We start from the raw sequence: 19,431 nt of genomic DNA, 5'->3' as shown, positions 1-19,431 counted from the left end.
GAAAAGACGAAGGCTGCAAGGCTCAGGCAGTGTTGCGCTTCCTTTGGCATGCCTTTATGATTGTCAGTGTCCCTGGAGCTCTGGGCTCTGTGGTTTTCTGAACCCTAACCCGAGGCTCAACCCTAACCCTAGCTTCAGCATAAGAAAAAGCATTGGACTGATGGGAGTTCCAAAAAGGAACAGCGGATGGCTTCATGTTTGGGGCAGTGCCGCGCTACACTTGGCATGCCTTTTCCCTTGTCAGTGTCCCTGGAGCTCTGGGCTGGGCGGTTTTCTGAATCCTAACCCTAGGCTCAACCCTAACCCTAACCCTAACCCTAAGCCTAGGCTCAGCCTAAGAGGCAGCACTGGGCTGAGGCAAGTTCCTGGTTGGAAAAGACGAAGGCTGCAAGGCTCAGGCAGTGTTACGCTTCACTTGGCATGCCTTTTCCCTTGTCAGTGTCCCTGGAGCTCTGGGCTGTGTGGTTTTCTGAACCCTAACCCTAGGCTCAGCCCTAACCCTAACCCTAGGCTCTGCCTAAGGGGCAGCATTGGGCTGAGGCCAGTTCCAATTGGGAAAACGAGAAGGCTTCATGTTTGGGGCAGTGCCGCGCTACACTTGGAATGCATTTCGCATCGCCAGTGGTGCTGAATCTCTGGGCTGTGTAGTTTTCATAACCCTAAGCCTAGGCTCAACCCTAACCCTAACCCTAGACTCAGCCTAAGAAACAGCACTGGGCTGAAGTGAGTACCAGTTGGGAAAAGACGAAGGCTGCAAGGCTCAGGCAGTGTTGCGCTTCCTTTGGCATGCCTTTATGATTGTCAGTGTCCCTGGAGCTCTGGGCTGTGTGGTTTTCTGAACCCTAACCCTAGGCTCAACCCTAACCCTAACCCTAAGCCTAGGCTCAGCCTAAGAGGCAGCACTGGGCTGAGGCAAGTTCCAGGTTTGAAAAGACGAAGGCTGCAAGGCTCAGGCAGTGTTGCGCTTCCTTTGGCATGCCTTTATGATTGTCAGTGTCCCTGGAGCTCTGGGCTCTGTGGTTTTCTGAACCCTAACCCGAGGCTCAACCCTAACCCTAGCTTCAGCATAAGAAAAAGCATTGGACTGATGGGAGTTCCAAAAAGGAACAGCGGATGGCTTCATGTTTGGGGCAGTGCCGCGCTACACTTGGCATGCCTTTTCCCTTGTCAGTGTCCCTGGAGCTCTGGGCTGGGCGGTTTTCTGAACCCTAACCCTAGGCTCAACCCTAACCCTAACCCTAACCCTAGGCTCAGCCTAAGAGGCAGCATTAGGATGACGCATGTTCCAATTGAGAAAACACGAAGGCTGCATGTTTGGGGCAGTGCCGTGCTGCACTTGGCATGCCTTTAGCTTTGTCAGCGTCCCTGGAGCTCTGGGCTGTGTGGTTTTCTGAACCCTAACCCGAGGCTCAGCCCTAACCCTAGCTTCAGCATAAGGAAAAGCATTGGACTGATGGGAGTTCCAAAAAGGAACAGCGGATGGCTTCATGTTTGGGGCAGTGCCGCGCTACACTTGGCATGCCTTTTCCCTTGTCAGTGTCCCTGGAGCTCTGGGCTGGGCGGTTTTCTGAATCCTAACCCTAGGCTCAACCCTAACCCTAACCCTAACCCTAAGCCTAGGCTCAGCCTAATAGGCAGCACTGGGCTGAGGCAAGTTCCTGGTTGGAATAGACGAAGGCTGCAAGGCTCAGGCAGTGTTACGCTTCACTTGGCATGCCTTTTCCCTTGTCAGTGTCCCTGGAGCTCTGGGCTGTGTGGTTTTCTGAACCCTAACCCTAGGCTCAGCCCTAACCCTAACCCTAGGCTCTGCCTAAGGGGCAGCATTGGGCTGAGGCCAGTTCCAATTGGGAAAACGAGAATTCTTCATGTTTGGGGCAGTGCCGCGCTACGCTTGGAATGCCTTTCGCATCGCCAGTGGTGCTGAATCTCCGGGCTGTGTAGTTTTCATAACCCTAAGCCTAGGCTCAACCCTAACCCTAACCCTAACCCTAGACTCAGCCTAAGAAACAGCACTGGGCTGAAGTGAGTACCAGTTGGGAAAAGACGAAGGCTGCAAGGCTCAGGCAGTGTTGTGCTTCCTTTGGCATGCCTTTATGATTGTCAGTGTCCCTGGAGCTCTGGGCTGTGTGGTTTTCTGAACCCTAACCCTAGGCTCAACCCTAACCCTAGCTTCAGCATAAGAAAAAGCATTGGACTGATGGGAGTTCCAAAAAGGAACAGCGGATGGCTTCATGTTTGGGGCAGTGCCGCGCTACACTTGGCATGCCTTTTCCCTTGTCAGTGTCCCTGGAGCTCTGGGCTGTGTGGTTTTCTGAACCCTAACCCTAGGCTCAACCCTAACCCTAACCCTAAGCCTAGGCTCAGCCTAAGAGGCAGCACTGGGCTGAGGCAAGTTCCAGGTTTGAAAAGACCAAGGCTGCAAGGCTCAGGCAGTGTTGCGCTTCCTTTGGCATGCCTTTATGATTGTCAGTGTCCCTGGAGCTCTGGGCTGTGTGGTTTTCTGAACCCTAACCCTAGGCTCAACCCTAACCCTAGCTTCAGCATAAGAAAAAGCATTGGACTGATGGGAGTTCCAAAAAGGAACAGCGGATGGCTTCATGTTTGGGGCAGTGCCGCGATACACTTGGCATGCCTTTTCCCTTGTCAGTGTCCCTGGAGCTCTGGGCTGGGCGGTTTTCTGAATCCTAACCCTAGGCTCAACCCTAACCCTAACCCTAACCCTAAGCCTAGGCTCAGCCTAAGAGGCAGCACTGGGCTGAGGCAAGTTCCTGGTTGGAAAAGACGAAGGCTGCAAGGCTCAGGCAGTGTTACGCTTCACTTGGCATGCCTTTTCCCTTGTCAGTGTCCCTGGAGCTCTGGGCTGTGTGGTTTTCTGAACCCTAACCCTAGGCTCAGCCCTAACCCTAACCCTAGGCTCTGCGTAAGGGGAAGCATTGGGCTGAGGCCAGTTCCAATTGGGAAAACGAGAAGGCTTCATGTTTGGGGCAGTGCCGCGCTACACTTGGAATGCATTTCACATCGCCAGTGGTGCTGAATCTCTGGGCTGTGTAGTTTTCATAACCCTAAGCCTAGGCTCAACCCTAACCCTAACCCTAGACTCAGCCTAAGAAACAGCACTGGGCTGAAGAGAGTACCAGTTGGGAAAAGACGAAGGCTGCAAGGCTCAGGCAGTGTTGCGCTTCCTTTGGCATGCCTTTATGATTGTCAGTGTCCCTGGAGCTCTGGGCTCTGTGGTTTTCTGAACCCTAACCCTAGGCTCAACCCTAACCCTAGCTTCAGCATAAGAAAAAGCATTGGACTGATGGGAGTTCCAAAAAGGAACAGCGGATGGCTTCATGTTTGGGGCAGTGCCGCGCTACACTTGGCATGCCTTTTCCCTTGTCAGTGTCCCTGGAGCTCTGGGCTGGGCGGTTTTCTGAACCCTAACCCTAGGCTCAACCCTAACCCTAACCCTAACCCTAAGCCTAGGCTCAGCCTAAGAGGCAGCATTAGGATGACGCATGTTCCAATTGAGAAAACACGAAGGCTGCATGTTTGGGTTAGTGCCGTGCTGCACTTGGCATGCCTTTAGCTTTGTCAGCGTCCCTGGAGCTCTGGGCTGTGTGGTTTTCTGAACCCTAACCCTAGGCTCAGCCCTAACCCTAGCTTCAGCATAAGAAAAAGCATTGGACTGATGGGAGTTCCAAAAAGGAACAGCGGATGGCTTCATGTTTGGGGCAGTGCCGCGCTACACTTGGCATGCCTTTTCCCTTGTCAGTGTCCCTGGAGCTCTGGGCTGGGCGGTTTTCTGAATCCTAACCCTAGGCTCAACCCTAACCCTAACCCTAACCCTAAGCCTAGGCTCAGCCTAATAGGCAGCACTGGGCTGAGGCAAGTTCCTGGTTGGAAAAGACGAAGGCTGCAAGGCTCAGGCAGTGTTACGCTTCACTTGGCATGCCTTTTCCCTTGTCAGTGTCCCTGGAGCTCTGGGCTGTGTGGTTTTCTGAACCCTAACCCTAGGCTCAGCCCTAACCCTAACCCTAGGCTCTGCCTAAGGGGCAGCATTGGGCTGAGGCCAGTTCCAATTGGGAAAACGAGAATTCTTCATGTTTGGGGCAGTGCCGCGCTACGCTTGGAATGCCTTTCGCATCGCCAGTGGTGCTGAATCTCCGGGCTGTGTAGTTTTCATAACCCTAAGCCTAGGCTCAACCCTAACCCTAACCCTAACCCTAGACTCAGCCTAAGAAACAGCACTGGGCTGAAGTGAGTACCAGTTGGGAAAAGACGAAGGCTGCAAGGCTCAGGCAGTGTTGTGCTTCCTTTGGCATGCCTTTATGATTGTCAGTGTCCCTGGAGCTCTGGGCTCTGTGGTTTTCTGAACCCTAACCCTAGGCTCAACCCTAACCCTAGCTTCAGCATAAGAAAAAGCATTGGACTGATGGGAGTTCCAAAAAGGAACAGCGGATGGCTTCATGTTTGGGGCAGTGCCGCGCTACACTTGGCATGCCTTTTCCCTTGTCAGTGTCCCTGGAGCTCTGGGCTGGGCGGTTTTCTGAACACTAACCCTAGGCTCAACCCTAACCCTAACCCTAAGCCTAGGCTCAGCCTAAGAGGCAGCATTAGGATGACGCATGTTCCAATTGAGAAAACACGAAGGCTGCATGTTTGGGGCAGTGCCGTGCTGCACTTGGCATGCCTTTAGCTTTGTCAGCGTCCCTGGAGCTCTGGGCTGTGTGGTTTTCTGAACCCTAACCCTAGGCTCAGCCCTAACCCTAGCTTCAGCATAAGGAAAAGCATTGGACTGATGGGAGTTCCAAAAAGGAACAGCGGATGGCTTCATGTTTGGGGCAGTGCCGCGCTACACTTGGCATGCCTTTTCCCTTGTCAGTGTCCCTGGAGCTCTGGGCTGGGCGGTTTTCTGAATCCTAACCCTAGGCTCAACCCTAACCCTAACCCTAACCCTAAGCCTAGGCTCAGCCTAAGAGGCAGCACTGGGCTGAGGCAAGTTCCAGGTTTGAAAAGACCAAGGCTGCAAGGCTCAGGCAGTGTTGCGCTTCCTTTGGCATGCCTTTATGATTGTCAGTGTCCCTGGAGCTCTGGGCTCTGTGGTTTTCTGAACCCTAACCCTAGGCTCAACCCTAACCCTAGCTTCAGCATAAGAAAAAGCATTGGACTGATGGGAGTTCCAAAAAGGAACAGCGGATGGCTTCATGTTTGGGGCAGTGCCGCGCTACACTTGGCATGCCTTTTCCCTTGTCAGTGTCCCTGGAGCTCTGGGCTGGGCGGTTTTCTGAATCCTAACCCTAGGCTCAACCCTAACCCTAACCCTAACCCTAAGCCTAGGCTCAGCCTAATAGGCAGCACTGGGCTGAGGCAAGTTCCTGGTTGGAATAGACGAAGGCTGCAAGGCTCAGGCAGTGTTACGCTTCACTTGGCATGCCTTTTCCCTTGTCAGTGTCCCTGGAGCTCTGGGCTGTGTGGTTTTCTGAACCCTAACCCTAGGCTCAGCCCTAACCCTAACCCTAGGCTCTGCCTAAGGGGCAGCATTGGGCTGAGGCCAGTTCCAATTGGGAAAACGAGAAGGCTTCATGTTTGGGGCAGTGCCGCGCTACACTTGGAATGCATTTCGCATCGCCAGTGGTGCTGAATCTCTGGGCTGTGTAGTTTTCATAACCCTAAGCCTAGGCTCAACCCTAACCCTAACCCTAGACTCAGCCTAAGAAACAGCACTGGGCTGAAGTGAGTACCAGTTGGGAAAAGACGAAGGCTGCAAGGCTCAGGCAGTGTTGCGCTTCCTTTGGCATGCCTTTATGATTGTCAGTGTCCCTGGAGCTCTGGGCTCTGTGGTTTTCTGAACCCTAACCCTAGGCTCAACCCTAACCCTAACCCTAAGCCTAGGCTCAGCCTAAGAGGCAGCACTGGGCTGAGGCAAGTTCCAGGTTTGAAAAGACGAAGGCTGCAAGGCTCAGGCAGTGTTGCGCTTCCTTTGGCATGCCTTTATGATTGTCAGTGTCCCTGGAGCTCTGGGCTCTGTGGTTTTCTGAACCCTAACCCGAGGCTCAACCCTAACCCTAGCTTCAGCATAAGAAAAAGCATTGGACTGATGGGAGTTCCAAAAAGGAACAGCGGATGGCTTCATGTTTGGGGCAGTGCCGCGCTACACTTGGCATGCCTTTTCCCTTGTCAGTGTCCCTGGAGCTCTGGGCTGGGCGGTTTTCTGAACCCTAACCCTAGGCTCAACCCTAACCCTAACCCTAAGCCTAGGCTCAGCCTAAGAGGCAGCATTAGGATGACGCATGTTCCAATTGAGAAAACACGAAGGCTGCATGTTTGGGGCAGTGCCGTGCTGCACTTGGCATGCCTTTAGCTTTGTCAGCGTCCCTGGAGCTCTGGGCTGTGTGGTTTTCTGAACCCTAACCCGAGGCTCAGCCCTAACCCTAGCTTCAGCATAAGAAAAAGCATTGGACTGATGGGAGTTCCAAAAAGGAACAGCGGATGGCTTCATGTTTGGGGCAGTGCCGCGCTACACTTGGCATGCCTTTTCCCTTGTCAGTGTCCCTGGAGCTCTGGGCTGGGCGGTTTTCTGAATCCTAACCCTGGGCTCAACCCTAACCCTAACCCTAACCCTAAGCCTAGGCTCAGCCTAATAGGCAGCACTGGGCTGAGGCAAGTTCCTGGTTGGAATAGACGAAGGCTGCAAGGCTCAGGCAGTGTTACGCTTCACTTGGCATGCCTTTTCCCTTGTCAGTGTCCCTGGAGCTCTGGGCTGTGTGGTTTTCTGAACCCTAACCCTAGGCTCAGCCCTAACCCTAACCCTAGGCTCTGCCTAAGGGGCAGCATTGGGCTGAGGCCAGTTCCAATTGGGAAAACGAGAATTCTTCATGTTTGGGGCAGTGCCGCGCTACGCTTGGAATGCCTTTCGCATCGCCAGTGGTGCTGAATCTCCGGGCTGTGTAGTTTTCATAACCCTAAGCCTAGGCTCAACCCTAACCCTAACCCTAACCCTAGACTCAGCCTAAGAAACAGCACTGGGCTGAAGTGAGTACCAGTTGGGAAAAGACGAAGGCTGCAAGGCTCAGGCAGTGTTGTGCTTCCTTTGGCATGCCTTTATGATTGTCAGTGTCCCTGGAGCTCTGGGCTGTGTGGTTTTCTGAACCCTAACCCTAGGCTCAACCCTAACCCTAGCTTCAGCATAAGAAAAAGCATTGGACTGATGGGAGTTCCAAAAAGGAACAGCGGATGGCTTCATGTTTGGGGCAGTGCCGCGCTACACTTGGCATGCCTTTTCCCTTGTCAGTGTCCCTGGAGCTCTGGGCTGGGCGGTTTTCTGAACCCTAACCCTAGGCTCAACCCTAACCCTAACCCTAAGCCTAGGCTCAGCCTAAGAGGCAGCACTGGGCTGAGGCAAGTTCCAGGTTTGAAAAGACCAAGGCTGCAAGGCTCAGGCAGTGTTGCGCTTCCTTTGGCATGCCTTTATGATTGTCAGTGTCCCTGGAGCTCTGGGCTGTGTGGTTTTCTGAACCCTAACCCTAGGCTCAACCCTAACCCTAGCTTCAGCATAAGAAAAAGCATTGGACTGATGGGAGTTCCAAAAAGGAACAGCGGATGGCTTCATGTTTGGGGCAGTGCCGCGCTACACTTGGCATGCCTTTTCCCTTGTCAGTGTCCCTGGAGCTCTGGGCTGGGCGGTTTTCTGAATCCTAACCCTAGGCTCAACCCTAACCCTAACCCTAACCCTAAGCCTAGGCTCAGCCTAAGAGGCAGCATTAGGATGACGCATGTTCCAATTGAGAAATCACGAAGGCTGCATGTTTGGGTTAGTGCCGTGCTGCACTTGGCATGCCTTTAGCTTTGTCAGCGTCCCTGGAGCTCTGGGCTGTGTGGTTTTCTGAACCCTAACCCTAGGCTCAGCCCTAACCCTAACCCTAGGCTCTGCCTAAGGGGCAGCATTGGGCTGAGGCCAGTTCCAATTGGGAAAACTAGAATTCTTCATGTTTGGGGCAGTGCCGCGCTACGCTTGGAATGCCTTTCGCATCGCCAGTGGTGCTGAATCTCCGGGCTGTGTAGTTTTCATAACCCTAAGCCTAGGCTCAACCCTAACCCTAACCCTAACCCTAGACTCAGCCTAAGAAACAGCACTGGGCTGAAGTGAGTACCAGTTGGGAAAAGACGAAGGCTGCAAGGCTCAGGCAGTGTTGTGCTTCCTTTGGCATGCCTTTATGATTGTCAGTGTCCCTGGAGCTCTGGGCTGTGTGGTTTTCTGAACCCTAACCCTAGGCTCAACCCTAACCCTAGCTTCAGCATAAGAAAAAGCATTGGACTGATGGGAGTTCCAAAAAGGAACAGCGGATGGCTTCATGTTTGGGGCAGTGCCGCGCTACACTTGGCATGCCTTTTCCCTTGTCAGTGTCCCTGGAGCTCTGGGCTGGGCGGTTTTCTGAATCCTAACCCTAGGCTCAACCCTAACCCTAACCCTAAGCCTAGGCTCAGCCTAAGAGGCAGCACTGGGCTGAGGCAAGTTCCAGGTTTGAAAAGACCAAGGCTGCAAGGCTCAGGCAGTGTTACGCTTCACTTGGCATGCCTTTTCCCTTGTCAGTGTCCCTGGAGCTCTGGGCTGTGTGGTTTTCTGAACCCTAACCCGAGGCTCAGCCCTAACCCTAGCTTCAGCATAAGAAAAAGCATTGGACTGATGGGAGTTCCAAAAAGGAACAGCGGATGGCTTCATGTTTGGGGCAGTGCCGCGCTACACTTGGCATGCCTTTTCCCTTGTCAGTGTCCCTGGAGCTCTGGGCTGGGCGGTTTTCTGAATCCTAACCCTAGGCTCAACCCTAACCCTAACCCTAACCCTAAGCCTAGGCTCAGCCTAAGAGGCAGCACTGGGCTGAGGCAAGTTCCTGGTTGGAAAAGACGAAGGCTGCAAGGCTCAGGCAGTGTTACGCTTCACTTGGCATGCCTTTTCCCTTGTCAGTGTCCCTGGAGCTCTGGGCTGTGTGGTTTTCTGAACCCTAACCCTAGGCTCAGCCCTAACCCTAACCCTAGGCTCTGCCTAAGGGGCAGCATTGGGCTGAGGCCAGTTCCAATTGGGAAAACGAGAAGGCTTCATGTTTGGGGCAGTGCCGCGCTACACTTGGAATGCATTTCGCATCGCCAGTGGTGCTGAATCTCTGGGCTGTGTAGTTTTCAGAACCCTAAGCCTAGGCTCAACCCTAACCCTAACCCTAGACTCAGCCTAAGAAACAGCACTGGGCTGAAGTGAGTACCAGTTGGGAAAAGACGAAGGCTGCAAGGCTCAGGCAGTGTTGCGCTTCCTTTGGCATGCCTTTATGATTGTCAGTGTCCCTGGAGCTCTGGGCTCTGTGGTTTTCTGAACCCTAACCCTAGGCTCAACCCTAACCCTAACCCTAAGCCTAGGCTCAGCCTAAGAGGCAGCACTGGGCTGAGGCAAGTTCCAGGTTTGAAAAGACCAAGGCTGCAAGGCTCAGGCAGTGTTGCGCTTCCTTTGGCATGCCTTTATGATTGTCAGTGTCCCTGGAGCTCTGGGCTCTGTGGTTTTCTGAACCCTAACCCTAGGCTCAACCCTAACCCTAGCTTCAGCATAAGAAAAAGCATTGGACTGATGGGAGTTCCAAAAAGGAACAGCGGATGGCTTCATGTTTGGGGCAGTGCCGCGCTACACTTGGCATGCCTTTTCCCTTGTCAGTGTCCCTGGAGCTCTGGGCTGGGCGGTTTTCTGAACCCTAACCCTAGGCTCAACCCTAACCCTAACCCTAAGCCTAGGCTCAGCCTAAGAGGCAGCATTAGGATGACGCATGTTCCAATTGAGAAAACACGAAGGCTGCATGTTTGGGGCAGTGCCGTGCTGCACTTGGCATGCCTTTAGCTTTGTCAGCGTCCCTGGAGCTCTGGGCTGTGTGGTTTTCTGAACCCTAACCCGAGGCTCAACCCTAACCCTAGCTTCAGCATAAGAAAAAGCATTGGACTGATGGGAGTTCCAAAAAGGAACAGCGGATGGCTTCATGTTTGGGGCAGTGCCGCGCTACACTTGGCATGCCTTTTCCCTTGTCAGTGTCCCTGGAGCTCTGGGCTGGGCGGTTTTCTGAACCCTAACCCTAGGCTCAACCCTAACCCTAACCCTAAGCCTAGGCTCAACCTAAGAGGCAGCACTGGGCTGAGGCAAGTTCCAGGTTTGAAAAGACCAAGGCTGCAAGGCTCAGGCAGTGTTGCGCTTCCTTTGGCATGCCTTTATGATTGTCAGTGTCCCTGGAGCTCTGGGCTGTGTGGTTTTCTGGACCCTAACCCTAGGCTCAACCCTAACCCTAGCTTCAGCATAAGAAAAAGCATTGGACTGATGGGAGTTCCAAAAAGGAACAGCGGATGGCTTCATGTTTGGGGCAGTGCCGCGCTACACTTGGCATGCCTTTTCCCTTGTCAGTGTCCCTGGAGCTCTGGGCTGGGCGGTTTTCTGAACCCTAACCCTAGGCTCAACCCTAACCCTAACCCTAAGCCTAGGCTCAGCCTAAGAGGCAGCATTAGGATGACGCATGTTCCAATTGAGAAAACACGAAGGCTGCATGTTTGGGGCAGTGCCGTGCTGCACTTGGCATGCCTTTAGCTTTGTCAGCGTCCCTGGAGCTCTGGGCTGTGTGGTTTTCTGAACCCTAACCCGAGGCTCAGCCCTAACCCTAGCTTCAGCATAAGAAAAAGCATTGGACTGATGGGAGTTCCAAAAAGGAACAGCGGATGGCTTCATGTTTGGGGCAGTGCCGCGCTACACTTGGCATGCCTTTTCCCTTGTCAGTGTCCCTGGAGCTCTGGGCTGGGCGGTTTTCTGAACCCTAACCCTAGGCTCAACCCTAACCCTAACCCTAAGCCTAGGCTCAGCCTAAGAGGCAGCACTGGGCTGAGGCAAGTTCCAGGTTTGAAAAGACCAAGGCTGCAAGGCTCAGGCAGTGTTGCGCTTCCTTTGGCATGCCTTTATGATTGTCAGTGTCCCTGGAGCTCTGGGCTCTGTGGTTTTCTGAACCCTAACCCTAGGCTCAACCCTAACCCTAGCTTCAGCATAAGAAAAAGCATTGGACTGATGGGAGTTCCAAAAAGGAACAGCGGATGGCTTCATGTTTGGGGCAGTACCGCGCTACACTTGGCATGCCTTTTCCCTTGTCAGTGTCCCTGGAGCTCTGGGCTGGGCGGTTTTCTGAATCCTAACCCTAGGCTCAACCCTAACCCTAACCCTAACCCTAAGCCTAGGCTCAGCCTAATAGGCAGCACTGGGCTGAGGCAAGTTCCTGGTTGGAAAAGACGAAGGCTGCAAGGCTCAGGCAGTGTTACGCTTCACTTGGCATGCCTTTTCCCTTGTCAGTGTCCCTGGAGCTCTGGGCTGTGTGGTTTTCTGAACCCTAACCCTAGGCTCAGCCCTAACCCTAACCCTAGGCTCTGCCTAAGGGGCAGCATTGGGCTGAGGCCAGTTCCAATTGGGAAAACGAGAAGGCTTCATGTTTGGGGCAGTGCCGCGCTACACTTGGAATGCATTTCGCATCGCCAGTGGTGCTGAATCTCTGGGCTGTGTAGTTTTCAGAACCCTAAGCCTAGGCTCAACCCTAACCCTAACCCTAGACTCAGCCTAAGAAACAGCACTGGGCTGAAGTGAGTACCAGTTGGGAAAAGACGAAGGCTGCAAGGCTCAGGCAGTGTTGCGCTTCCTTTGGCATGCCTTTATGATTGTCAGTGTCCCTGGAGCTCTGGGCTGTGTGGTTTTCTGAACCCTAACCCTAGGCTCAACCCTAACCCTAACCCTAAGCCTAGGCTCAGCCTAAGAGGCAGCACTGGGCTGAGGCAAGTTCCAGGTTTGAAAAGACGAAGGCTGCAAGGCTCAGGCAGTGTTGCGCTTCCTTTGGCATGCCTTTATGATTGTCAGTGTCCCTGGAGCTCTGGGCTCTGTGGTTTTCTGAACCCTAACCCTAGGCTCAACCCTAACCCTAGCTTCAGCATAAGAAAAAGCATTGGACTGATGGGAGTTCCAAAAAGGAACAGCGGATGGCTTCATGTTTGGGGCAGTGCCGCGCTACACTTGGCATGCCTTTTCCCTTGTCAGTGTCCCTGGAGCTCTGGGCTGGGCGGTTTTCTGAACCCTAACCCTAGGCTCAACCCTAACCCTAACCCTAAGCCTAGGCTCAGCCTAAGAGGCAGCATTAGGATGACGCATGTTCCAATTGAGAAAACACGAAGGCTGCATGTTTGGGGCAGTGCCGTGCTGCACTTGGCATGCCTTTAGCTTTGTCAGCGTCCCTGGAGCTCTGGGCTCTGTGGTTTTCTGAACCCTAACCCGAGGCTCAACCCTAACCCTAGCTTCAGCATAAGAAAAAGCATTGGACTGATGGGAGTTCCAAAAAGGAACAGCGGATGGCTTCATGTTTGGGGCAGTGCCGCGCTACACTTGGCATGCCTTTTCCCTTGTCAGTGTCCCTGGAGCTCTGGGCTGGGCGGTTTTCTGAACCCTAACCCTAGGCTCAACCCTAACCCTAACCCTAAGCCTAGGCTCAGCCTAAGAGGCAGCACTGGGCTGAGGCAAGTTCCAGGTTTGAAAAGACCAAGGCTGCAAGGCTCAGGCAGTGTTGCGCTTCCTTTGGCATGCCTTTATGATTGTCAGTGTCCCTGGAGCTCTGGGCTGTGTGGTTTTCTGAACCCTAACCCTAGGCTCAACCCTAACCCTAGCTTCAGCATAAGAAAAAGCATTGGACTGATGGGAGTTCCAAAAAGGAACAGCGGATGGCTTCATGTTTGGGGCAGTGCCGCGCTACACTTGGCATGCCTTTTCCCTTGTCAGTGTCCCTGGAGCTCTGGGCTGGGCGGTTTTCTGAACCCTAACCCTAGGCTCAACCCTAACCCTAACCCTAAGCCTAGGCTCAGCCTAAGAGGCAGCATTAGGATGACGCATGTTCCAATTGAGAAAACACGAAGGCTGCATGTTTGGGGCAGTGCCGTGCTGCACTTGGCATGCCTTTAGCTTTGTCAGCGTCCCTGGAGCTCTGGGCTGTGTGGTTTTCTGAACCCTAACCCGAGGCTCAGCCCTAACCCTAGCTTCAGCATAAGAAAAAGCATTGGACTGATGGGAGTTCCAAAAAGGAACAGCGGATGGCTTCATGTTTGGGGCAGTGCCGCGCTACACTTGGCATGCCTTTTCCCTTGTCAGTGTCCCTGGAGCTCTGGGCTGGGCGGTTTTCTGAACCCTAACCCTAGGCTCAACCCTAACCCTAACCCTAAGCCTAGGCTCAGCCTAAGAGGCAGCACTGGGCTGAGGCAAGTTCCAGGTTTGAAAAGACCAAGGCTGCAAGGCTCAGGCAGTGTTGCGCTTCCTTTGGCATGCCTTTATGATTGTCAGTGTCCCTGGAGCTCTGGGCTGTGTGGTTTTCTGAACCCTAACCCTAGGCTCAACCCTAACCCTAGCTTCAGCATAAGAAAAAGCATTGGACTGATGGGAGTTCCAAAAAGGAACAGCGGATGGCTTCATGTTTGGGGCAGTACCGCGCTACACTTGGCATGCCTTTTCCCTTGTCAGTGTCCCTGGAGCTCTGGGCTGGGCGGTTTTCTGAATCCTAACCCTAGGCTCAACCCTAACCCTAACCCTAACCCTAACCCTAAGCCTAGGCTCAGCCTAATAGGCAGCACTGGGCTGAGGCAAGTTCCTGGTTGGAAAAGACGAAGGCTGCAAGGCTCAGGCAGTGTTACGCTTCACTTGGCATGCCTTTTCCCTTGTCAGTGTCCCTGGAGCTCTGGGTTGTGTGGTTTTCTGAACCCTAACCCTAGGCTCAGCCCTAACCCTAACCCTAGGCTCTGCCTAAGGGGCAGCATTGGGCTGAGGCCAGTTCCAATTGGGAAAACGAGAAGGCTTCATGTTTGGGGCAGTGCCGCGCTACACTTGGAATGCATTTCGCATCGCCAGTGGTGCTGAATCTCTGGGCTGTGTAGTTTTCATAACCCTAAGCCTAGGCTCAACCCTAACCCTAACCCTAGACTCAGCCTAAGAAACAGCACTGGGCTGAAGAGAGTACCAGTTGGGAAAAGACGAAGGCTGCAAGGCTCAGGCAGTGTTGCGCTTCCTTTGGCATGCCTTTATGATTGTCAGTGTCCCTGGAGCTCTGGGCTCTGTGGTTTTCTGAACCCTAACCCTAGGCTCAACCCTAACCCTAGCTTCAGCATAAGAAAAAGCATTGGACTGATGGGAGTTCCAAAAAGGAACAGCGGATGGCTTCATGTTTGGGGCAGTGCCGCGCTACACTTGGCATGCCTTTTCCCTTGTCAGTGTCCCTGGAGCTCTGGGCTGGGCGGTTTTCTGAACCCTAACCCTAGGCTCAACCCTAACCCTAACCCTAACCCTAGGCTCAGCCTAAGAGGCAGCATTAGGATGACGCATGTTCCAATTGAGAAAACACGAAGGCTGCATGTTTGGGGCAGTGCCGTGCTGCACTTGGCATGCCTTTAGCTTTGTCAGCGTCCCTGGAGCTCTGGGCTGTGTGGTTTTCTGAACCCTAACCCGAGGCTCAACCCTAACCCTAGCTTCAGCATAAGAAAAAGCATTGGACTGATGGGAGTTCCAAAAAGGAACAGCGGATGGCTTCATGTTTGGGGCAGTGCCGCGCTACACTTGGCATGCCTTTTCCCTTGTCAGTGTCCCTGGAGCTCTGGGCTGGGCGGTTTTCTGAACCCTAACCCTAGGCTCAACCCTAACCCTAACCCTAAGCCTAGGCTCAGCCTAAGAGGCAGCACTGGGCTGAGGCAAGTTCCAGGTTTGAAAAGACCAAGGCTGCAAGGCTCAGGCAGTGTTGCGCTTCCTTTGGCATGCCTTTATGATTGTCAGTGTCCCTGGAGCTCTGGGCTCTGTGGTTTTCTGAACCCTAACCCTAGGCTCAACCCTAACCCTAGCTTCAGCATAAGAAAAAGCATTGGACTGATGGGAGTTCCAAAAAGGAACAGCGGATGGCTTCATGTTTGGGGCAGTGCCGCGCTACACTTGGCATGCCTTTTCCCTTGTCAGTGTCCCTGGAGCTCTGGGCTGGGCGGTTTTCTGAACCCTAACCCTAGGCTCAACCCTAACCCTAACCCTAAGCCTAGGCTCAGCCTAAGAGGCAGCATTAGGATGACGCATGTTCCAATTGAGAAAACACGAAGGCTGCATGTTTGGGGCAGTGCCGTGCTGCACTTGGCATGCCTTTAGCTTTGTCAGCGTCCCTGGAGCTCTGGGCTGTGTGGTTTTCTGAACCCTAACCCGAGGCTCAGCCCTAACCCTAGCTTCAGCATAAGAAAAAGCATTGGACTGATGGGAGTTCCAAAAAGGAACAGCGGATGGCTTCATGTTTGGGGCAGTGCCGCGCTACACTTGGCATGCCTTTTCCCTTGTCAGTGTCCCTGGAGCTCTGGGCTGGGCGGTTTTCTGAACCCTAACCCTAGGCTCAACCCTAACCCTAACCCTAAGCCTAGGCTCAGCCTAAGAGGCAGCACTGGGCTGAGGCAAGTTCCAGGTTTGAAAAGACCAAGGCTGCAAGGCTCAGGCAGTGTTGCGCTTCCTTTGGCATGCCTTTATGATTGTCAGTGTCCCTGGAGCTCTGGGCTGTGTGGTTTTCTGAACCCTAACCCTAGGCTCAACCCTAACCCTAGCTTCAGCATAAGAAAAAGCATTGGACTGATGGGAGTTCCAAAAAGGAACAGCGGATGGCTTCATGTTTGGGGCAGTACCGCGCTACACTTGGCATGCCTTTTCCCTTGTCAGTGTCCCTGGAGCTCTGGGCTGGGCGGTTTTCTGAATCCTAACCCTAGGCTCAACCCTAACCCTAACCCTAACCCTAACCCTAACCCTAAGCCTAGGCTCAGCCTAATAGGCAGCACTGGGCTGAGGCAAGTTCCTGGTTGGAAAAGACGAAGGCTGCAAGGCTCAGGCAGTGTTACGCTTCACTTGGCATGCCTTTTCCCTTGTCAGTGTCCCTGGAGCTCTGGGTTGTGTGGTTTTCTGAACCCTAACCCTAGGCTCAGCCCTAACCCTAACCCTAGGCTCTGCCTAAGGGGCAGCATTGGGCTGAGGCCAGTTCCAATTGGGAAAACGAGAAGGCTTCATGTTTGGGGCAGTGCCGCGCTACACTTGGAATGCATTTCGCATCGCCAGTGGTGCTGAATCTCTGGGCTGTGTAGTTTTCATAACCCTAAGCCTAGGCTCAACCCTAACCCTAACCCTAGACTCAGCCTAAGAAACAGCACTGGGCTGAAGAGAGTACCAGTTGGGAAAAGACGAAGGCTGCAAGGCTCAGGCAGTGTTGCGCTTCCTTTGGCATGCCTTTATGATTGTCAGTGTCCCTGGAGCTCTGGGCTCTGTGGTTTTCTGAACCCTAACCCTAGGCTCAACCCTAACCCTAGCTTCAGCATAAGAAAAAGCATTGGACTGATGGGAGTTCCAAAAAGGAACAGCGGATGGCTTCATGTTTGGGGCAGTGCCGCGCTACACTTGGCATGCCTTTTCCCTTGTCAGTGTCCCTGGAGCTCTGGGCTGGGCGGTTTTCTGAACCCTAACCCTAGGCTCAACCCTAACCCTAACCCTAACCCTAGGCTCAGCCTAAGAGGCAGCATTAGGATGACGCATGTTCCAATTGAGAAAACACGAAGGCTGCATGTTTGGGGCAGTGCCGTGCTGCACTTGGCATGCCTTTAGCTTTGTCAGCGTCCCTGGAGCTCTGGGCTGTGTGGTTTTCTGAACCCTAACCCGAGGCTCAACCCTAACCCTAGCTTCAGCATAAGAAAAAGCATTGGACTGATGGGAGTTCCAAAAAGGAACAGCGGATGGCTTCATGTTTGGGGCAGTGCCGCGCTACACTTGGCATGCCTTTTCCCTTGTCAGTGTCCCTGGAGCTCTGGGCTGGGCGGTTTTCTGAACCCTAACCCTAGGCTCAACCCTAACCCTAACCCTAAGCCTAGGCTCAGCCTAAGAGGCAGCACTGGGCTGAGGCAAGTTCCAGGTTTGAAAAGACCAAGGCTGCAAGGCTCAGGCAGTGTTGCGCTTCCTTTGGCATGCCTTTATGATTGTCAGTGTCCCTGGAGCTCTGGGCTGTGTGGTTTTCTGAACCCTAACCCTAGGCTCAGCCCTAACCCTAACCCTAGGCTCTGCCTAAGGGGCAGCATTGGGCTGAGGCCAGTTCCAATTGGGAAAACTAGAATTCTTCATGTTTGGGGCAGTGCCGCGCTACGCTTGGAATGCCTTTTGCATCGCCAGTGGTGCTGAATCTCCGGGCTGTGTAGTTTTCATAACCCTAAGCCTAGGCTCAACCCTAACCCTAACCCTAACCCTAGACTCAGCCTAAGAAACAGCACTGGGCTGAAGTGAGTACCAGTTGGGAAAAGACGAAGGCTGCAAGGCTCAGGCAGTGTTGTGCTTCCTTTGGCATGCCTTTATGATTGTCAGTGTCCCTGGAGCTCTGGGCTGTGTGGTTTTCTGAACCCTAACCCTAGGCTCAACCCTAACCCTAGCTTCAGCATAAGAAAAAGCATTGGACTGATGGGAGTTCCAAAAAGGAACAGCGGATGGCTTCATGTTTGGGGCAGTGCCGCGCTACACTTGGCATGCCTTTTCCCTTGTCAGTGTCCCTGGAGCTCTGGGCTGGGCGGTTTTCTGAACCCTAACCCTAGGCTCAACCCTAACCCTAACCCTAAGCCTAGGCTCAGCCTAATAGGCAGCACTGGGCTGAGGCAAGTTCCAGGTTTGAAATGACGAAGGCTGCAAGGCTCAGGCAGTGTTGCGCTTCCTTTGGCATGCCTTTATGATTGTCAGTGTCCCTGGAGCTCTGGGCTGTGTGGTTTTCTGAACCCTAACCCGAGGCTCAACCCTAACCCTAGCTTCAGCATAAGAAAAAGCATTGGACTGATGGGAGTTCCAAAAAGGAACAGCGGATGGCTTCATGTTTGGGGCAGTGCCGCGCTACACTTGGCATGCCTTTTCCCTTGTCAGTGTCCCTGGAGCTCTGGGCTGGGCGGTTTTCTGAACCCTAACCCTAGGCTCAACCCTAACCATAACCCTAACCCTAAGCCTAGGCTCAGCCTAAGAGGCAGCATTAGGATGACGCATGTTCCAATTGAGAAAACACGAAGGCTGCATGTTTGGGGCAGTGCCGTGCTGCACTTGGCATGCCTTTAGCTTTGTCAGCGTCCCTGGAGCTCTGGGCTGTGTGGTTTTCTGAACCCTAACCCTAGGCTCAGCCCTAACCCTAGCTTCAGCATAAGAAAAAGCATTGGACTGATGGGAGTTCCAAAAAGGAACAGCGGATGGCTTCATGTTTGGGGCAGTGCCGCGCTACACTTGGCATGCCTTTTCCCTTGTCAGTGTCCCTGGAGCTCTGGGCTGGGCGGTTTTCTGAATCCTAACCCTAGGCTCAACCCTAACCCTAACCCTAACCCTAAGCCTAGGCTCAGCCTAATAGGCAGCACTGGGCTGAGGCAAGTTCCTGGTTGGAAAAGACGAAGGCTGCAAGGCTCAGGCAGTGTTACGCTTCACTTGGCATGCCTTTTCCCTTGTCAGTGTCCCTGGAGCTCTGGGCTGTGTGGTTTTCTGAACCCTAACCCTAGGCTCAGCCCTAACCCTAACCCTAGGCTCTGCCTAAGGGGCAGCATTGGGCTGAGGCCAGTTCCAATTGGGAAAACTAGAATTCTTCATGTTTGGGGCAGTGCCGCGCTACGCTTGGAATGCCTTTCGCATCGCCAGTGGTGCTGAATCTCCGGGCTGTGTAGTTTTCATAACCCTAAGCCTAGGCTCAACCCTAACCCTAACCCTAACCCTAACCCTAGACTCAGCCTAAGAAACAGCACTGGGCTGAAGTGAGTACCAGTTGGGAAAAGACGAAGGCTGCAAGGCTCAGGCAGTGTTGCGCTTCCTTTGGCATGCCTTTATGATTGTCAGTGTCCCTGGAGCTCTGGGCTGTGTGGTTTTCTGAACCCTAACCCTAGGCTCAACCCTAACCCTAGCTTCAGCATAAGAAAAAGCATTGGACTGATGGGAGTTCCAAAAAGGAACAGCGGATGGCTTCATGTTTGGGGCAGTACCGCGCTACACTTGGCATGCCTTTTCCCTTGTCAGTGTCCCTGGAGCTCTGGGCTGGGCGGTTTTCTGAATCCTAACCCTAGGCTCAACCCTAACCCTAACCCTAACCCTAACCCTAACCCTAAGCCTAGGCTCAGCCTAATAGGCAGCACTGGGCTGAGGCAAGTTCCTGGTTGGAAAAGACGAAGGCTGCAAGGCTCAGGCAGTGTTACGCTTCACTTGGCATGCCTTTTCCCTTGTCAGTGTCCCTGGAGCTCTGGGTTGTGTGGTTTTCTGAACCCTAACCCTAGGCTCAGCCCTAACCCTAACCCTAGGCTCTGCCTAAGGGGCAGCATTGGGCTGAGGCCAGTTCCAATTGGGAAAACGAGAAGGCTTCATGTTTG

This window comes from Aphelocoma coerulescens, chromosome 1 (assembly GCF_041296385.1).
Source record: "Aphelocoma coerulescens isolate FSJ_1873_10779 chromosome 1, UR_Acoe_1.0, whole genome shotgun sequence".
Lineage (NCBI taxonomy): Eukaryota > Metazoa > Chordata > Aves > Passeriformes > Corvidae > Aphelocoma > Aphelocoma coerulescens.
This window is presented reverse-complemented; position numbering follows the sequence as displayed.